Source organism: Pinus tabuliformis, chromosome Q (genome assembly GCF_031772625.1).
Source record: "Pinus tabuliformis cultivar Carrire ecotype Pingquan chromosome Q, CPIR1, whole genome shotgun sequence".
NCBI lineage: Eukaryota > Viridiplantae > Streptophyta > Pinopsida > Pinales > Pinaceae > Pinus > Pinus tabuliformis.
This window is the reverse complement of record NC_142296.1, coordinates 457,775,546-457,782,056: the sequence shown is the minus strand read 5'-3', so window position 1 is coordinate 457,782,056 and position 6,511 is coordinate 457,775,546. Positions and strand designations below refer to the sequence as shown.

General features: G+C 49.1%; 1 pseudogene; it reads right to left on the bottom strand.

Annotated features, from left to right (window-relative positions):
* Positions 1–515: 515 nt before the first annotated feature.
* On the bottom strand, positions 516–2,253 carry LOC149220183 (18S ribosomal RNA; annotated as a pseudogene).
* Between the last annotated feature and the right edge of the window lie 4,258 nt (positions 2,254–6,511).

Below are 6,511 nucleotides of genomic sequence, written 5' to 3'. Positions count from 1 at the left end.
AGATACGTAGGGCCAAGGAGTAAGGGTGGGTAGTAACCATGTGACACAGGCTTTGCTCGCCCGGACTCGACACTAGCGAAGAGTCAATAAAACCCACCCTTAATTCTATCTTCCCGTGGTTCATTCTTTATATATGTCATTACGCTTCAAAACCTCCGCCTCCTCTCCCTCTCCTCTCCCTTTTGGTCGAGCACCTCTCCTCACCATATGAATAGTGAGTGACTCCATCCCTCTCCTCTCCTTATCAGTCGAGCCCCCTCTCCTCTCCTCTCCCTTGGGGTCGAGTACCTAAAGGTCCTTATCAGTCGAGCCCCCTAAAGGGTCCTCTCCCTATGGTCGAGCGCCTCTGGTCCTTATTAGTCGAGTGTGCTAACGCACCCTAAAGGGTCCTCTCCCTATGGTCGAGTGCCTCCGGTCCTTGACAGTTGAGTGTGCTAACGCACCCTCACCATATGAATAGTGAGTGACTCCGTCCCTTTAGGGGGCTCGACCATTAGGGAGAGGAGAGGAGAGGGATTCGATCCAGCCGCAGGTTCCCCTACGGCTACCTTGTTACGACTTCACCCCAGTCGAAGACCCCACCGTGGTATGCGCCAATAAGACCACCCCAACCATAGTGGGCCACACTAGTGGAACATATATAGATAGGGTGATCATTGGTCTGATGCTTCGGGCGAAATCAACTCCCAGGGTGTGACGGGCGGTGTGTACAGGGCCCGGGTACATATTCACCGCGGCATGCTGATCCGCGATTACTAGCGATTCCAACTTCATGTTCTCGAGTTGCAGAGAACAATCCGAACTGAGGCAATCTTTCTGGATTCGCTCCGCCTTACGGCCTTGCTTCCCATTGTCATTGCCATTGTAGCACGTGTGTGGCCCAGCCCATAAGGGCCATGCGGACTTGACATCATCCCCACCTTCCTCCAGCATATCACTGGCAGTCTCTTGTGAGTGCAGCACGCACCTGCCTTCATAGGAGTGTCATCAATCAAAAAGAGGCGCTTGCCTCCGAGAGTTCGCTTACTCACCCTCGCCCTTGAGAAGGGGCGATGACATTGATCCGTTAGCGCATGTCTCAGCAACACAAAACGAGGGTTTCGCTCGTTATAGGACTTAACCAAACATCTCACGACACGAGCTGACGACAGCCATGCAGCACTTGTATGAATTTTCGCACCATCCCGTTAAGGACAGGCACACTTGTTCATATATCAAGGGCTGGTAAGGTTCTGCGCGTTGTATCGAATTAAACCACATACTCCACCGCTTGTGCAGGCCCCTGTCAATTCCTTTGAGTTTCAGTCTTGCGACCGTACTCCCCAGGCAGAGTGTTTCACGCGTTAGCTGGGCCCCTGATCCTAATCCTACCTAGTAGGCAGGCAGACCAAGGACGAACACTCATCGCTTACGGCATGGACTACCAGGGTATCTGATCCTGTTTGCTCCCCATGCTTTCGCACCCCAGTGTCACTGGGGACCCAGAGAGCTGCCTTCGCGGTTGGCGTTCCTTCGTATATCTTAGGATTTGATCCCTCCACACGAAATTCCACTCTCCCCTATCTCACTCAAGTGAAATGGTCAAGAAAGCACCCCGCCAGTGTTTTGGCGACTTTCACTTTCCACCCTTTTCACCGCCTACGTGCCCTTTACGCCCAGTCATTCCGAATAACACTTGCCCCCCCCGTATTACCGCGGCTGCTGGCACGGAGTTAGCTGGGGCTTCTTCCTCGAGTCCTGTCATGATCGAAACTCGATGAAAGAGCTTGACAAGCGACAGTGCCCTTCTTCACCCACGCGATATTGCTGGATCGGGCGTGAGCCCATTGTCCAATATTCCCCACTGCTGCCCCCCGAGGGAGTCTGGGCCGTGTCTCAGTCCCAGTGTGGCTGATCATCCGAAAAGACCAGCTAAGCATCATTGGCTTGGTCAGCCTTTACCTAACCAACTACCTGATACTATGTGGGCTCATCAAACAGCGCGAATTAGCTTGCTTTATGAATTATTCAGGATTTGGAGTGAACTATTCAGCAGATTCCCACGCGTTACGCACCCGTTCACCACTTTGCTTGCTGTGCCCCACGCCCAGCGCACCACTCGCATATCATTTGAGTGAGTGAGCACGCGCTAGGAGGGGGCCATTCATCTTGCCCTTCTGCCCCCACGTGGATGGATGGGGAAGCAAGCCACGTTCGACTTGCATGTGTTAAGCATATAGCTAGCGTTCGTTCTGAGCCAGGATCAAACTCTTTTTTTGAGTATGATCTATTTTGAGCATCAAATGCCCCTCACCCATATGAATGAGTGAGCGACCCCTAAATAATATAGGGCCTTTCGAATGCCGGCAGCCTTAATATTCATATATTATATATGTCATTACGGTCATGATCGAATTCATGACGATCTCCCTGCCTGAATGAGATAGGTAATTACGCTTTAGCAGATCATGCATATATTATATATGTCATTATGCTATTTTGAGAGATCGAATTGTGAACTTCTTCCATCCGGACCTTCTCTCACTCACATCTCTCTGGTCATGTATGAAATGACATATATAATGATCAGTCATAAATCTCTCTCCTTGCACTAGGACCCTTTAGGGGGCTCGACCATTAGGACCTTTAGGTACTCGACCATAAGGGAGAGGGAGAGGAAGCGCAAGACCCTCCGGACCTTCTCTCAGGAGCATCTCTCTGGTTCAGAAATGACATATGCCCATATCTGGAATGACCGCTTCTTGCATCTTACCTCTCCTATTGTCGAGAGTTCGACAGGCTCACCCTGCTGGTGATGGCGGCCTTAGATTGAGAGCCTGCTTACGCATCCTCTCGATGGCGGCCCTCTCCTCTCCTCTCCCTAATGGTCGAGCCCCCTAAAGGGACGGAGTCACTCACTATTCATATGGTGAGGGTGCGTTAGCACACTCGACTGTCAAGGAGAGGGTTTTAATGCTCACTCATCATATGGGTGAGGGTGCGTAAGCACACTCGACTGTCCAAGGAGAGGGACGGAGTCACTCACTATTCATATGGTGAGGGTCCTTTTAGTCGAGCCTGCTTGCGCATCATTACGGAATTACCTATCTAATTCTTTGATCAATTCTTCGAGAGAACGTAGTGATTCCAGTCATTCATTATATACGTAATTACGTCATTCTTAAAGGTCCCAGAGGTGGCTCTCGCAGGTGGGAGGGCACCTGAGACAGATAGCTGTAGGCCAACTGAAGTTGCGCCCAGTGTCCTGCTCTATAACTGTCTCATTCGCACCTTCACTCACTTGCTTGATGGAGTTGAGATCCCATCAAGTTAAGTGGTTGGAAGGCCCTTGTTCGGCTTTCTACTTCTTTGTCAGCGGTGGAGGTCATGACCATTTGCTGAGGAATATTTGAGAAAGTTTGATTTTCACACCATTGCTTTTGATAGTTCTCCTTTTAGAACTAGTGAGTCTTTTCTTTTTCTAGGGTGGTCTTTTCTGGGCCACCATTGCTCCTCTTAAGTCATCTCGTAGACTTCGGGGACGTCCCCCACTCTTTGGGATTTACGGTCGGACCGTGAGTCTACCTCAGCGTGTGAGAATCGAACGTCCCACCGCCCCCCAGAGTTCCCTTTTGATCTAGGTTTTCCTCGTTCCGAATCGCCATCTTCATCTAGCACCGCTAGCCCCTCTGGTAGTCCAGTCGCTAGTATGTCTGGTGCTATCCCCACCTCTGCTGGAGGTCCTACCGGGGGTACCAAACCCGGAGGTAATCCGTCTGGTGGTAACACCAATCAGAATGTCGGTGGAACCACCTCCTCCGCCATGCCTACTGTGAGCCTTCCTTTCGTGGCTAGTCTAAACCTTCCTTCCCTTTCTTAGCTTCCTATGTGAGTCTTACTTAGCTTCCCTTCCTTACTACCTTTCTTAGTAAGTAAGTAAGTCTGTCTTATACTACTTCTTAGCTTACTTTCTTACCTAGCTTAGTAAGTAGGTGAGTCTTACTTAGCTTCCTTTCTTACCATAAAAGAATCTGACCATCAAACGTAGACCTTCTTTCCCCAGATTAGCTATTCTGTCTTTCCAACCCGGAGAGATGGGGAGCTATTCTTTCCTACCAGATTGGCTCTTCTGTCTTTCTTACCCATAGGGAGTTGCTCATGCTTTCCCACACAGATTGGAAGGTCCTCACTAACGCTCGGAGCTTGGTGCTACGATGGGTCGGTAGGCCAGCTCTGCTTCCAATACCAAATAGAAGCACTTAGCTGGGGTTGCTGCCGGGGTTGCCGGTCTTAACTGCTCACGCCCGGATATATGGGAAATTCCCTAAGAAAAGGTGGCGTTGCCCATCCAGAGTCATACTAGCCGTACCACGCCCTGATATACGGTAAATTCACTACTGAAAGGTGGCGTATGTGGTAAATAGTGGAGTGAGCTAACCAGGCGGAAAAATGAGAGATAGAGCTTATTCAATAGGGGTGGAAAATGAAGTAAGCAAAGAGGGCCTATAAAGTGATTTTGGTGCTCCCAAACTTCTCCGAACACCTAAACATAAGGTGAAACCGCAAGGTTATACCTATACCTACCTTCCCTTCCTTTAGGTCGAGGTCATTTATGGACCGTTAGGGAGAGGGTCGGTCATTCATGCATGCTTCCTAAGAGAAGATAAGACCAGCTCGGCTCGGACACCTGCTTGCTTCCTAAGATTCCCAGCCTGACCTGACTGAAAGGTAGGTGCATTTTGCTCGCGGCTCAGCGTTAGAGGCCGTTTGAGGCTAGGACCGGCCAGCCAACCCAGCCAGATAGATCTCCTCGGATATTTGGAAGATCGCGCGATCGGCTCTGCGGAAAACGGCGGACTTAGGGTTACGAATGGACGCATCAGGCCATTTCAGAAACTTTCGCTTCCTGGTCTTGAAGGGCCTGCTTCGAGCCATGGTAGATTTCGATGGAAGCCTGACGCCCGCGTCCAAATGGCTGATCAAAGAATCCAGGCTATCGTTAGATCCGAGGCGGCTGATACAGATCGATGAGAGAAGCATAGCGCTGGGGCACAGCCTCAACCAATGCGAGCTGGACGGCGGTGTAGCATATGAGAGGAACAACGATGCGGAGATCTGGGATTACGCCTTCGCTCATCCCGAATTCAACGACCTTATCAACAGAGACATGATCTGCAATGCGAGGATCGTGATGAAGGATTATCTTTCCAGGCATCAGGGTTACCATGGTCTTAATCCCTTGATGGATGTTGGCGGCAGGATTGGAACCGCGGAGGCAGAGATAATCAGATCACTGCAGACAGGGGGTATCAAGCCCTTTTTTACAGCTGAAAGACATGAAAACCCTAGAATCACCATCGATCCGCCAGATCTGGAGATCAATCATATAGATCGGGGCTTGGACAAGGTTGATCCATCAGATCTGAAACAAATTTTTATCAGATCTGTAGAAGGAAGACACCTTTGTATACAGATCAGGGAAGGGATGGATGTCTTAGGGTTAAAAAAGGAGATCCAGATCAAATTGGGAATTCCGGCAACATATCAAAATCTCTTATTCTCCGGAATCTGCATGCAGGACCACCTCACACTCCAGCACTATGGAGTTGCAAATGATTCAACCATCATACTCAATCTGAGACTAAAAGGAGGCTGCAAGGGAACCAGCTCAAAAACTACAGGATCCTTTCGCGATGCAGTCAAAGGGAAGGAACCACTGAATCACAGATCAACACCAACATCAGAGCTTCCAGGTCCCTACATAGTGGAACAGAAGCTAGAATCGCCTTCACTCACTGTAACACTGCCGGAGGTAACAAATCTATACTCAGATCTAATCCATAATGCGGTTATATGCAGATTTAATGGTTATTGGCCCAAAGCTGATGCACTGCATCAATGGGTCTTTACATCATGGTCTACTAATTGTGAAATATATCTATGCCCTAAGGGCTTCTTTATAGTCAGATTTAGCACAGAACTGGAACGAGACAATATCATAGAGCAGGGGCCTTGGTTTTGGGGCAATGCTGGTCTCTTTATCACCCCTTGGTTCCCGGATTTTGATGCCAACACCATGTTCGTCTCAACGTTAACAGTTTGGGTAAGGTTGCATAACCTCCCACTGCATTTTTGGCACCGAAAAGCCTTAACGGCCATTGGGAACTCCTTAGGAAAACATCTTAAAATAGATGAAGATAGAGTCATGCGAGGAATTTTCACATATGCCAGAATATGTGTAGAGGTGGACCTAAGTCAAGGACTCCCAGAACACATCACATTGAATTTTAATAATTCACTGTGGACGCAAAAACTTGACTACGAGAAAACGACATTCAGATGCCGCAGCTGCATGCAGACATGGCACCTTCAATATGCATGTCCATTAACTAGTAAGGAGCCAAAACGGATCAAGAAACAACAGAAAAAACCAAAAGGTTGGCAGCATACGGAACCACTGGAGGAGGAGGCACTGAACACAGAATCCACAGATGAACAAAGGAGTCAGGAAAAAGAGCATAAAGAAAGCACT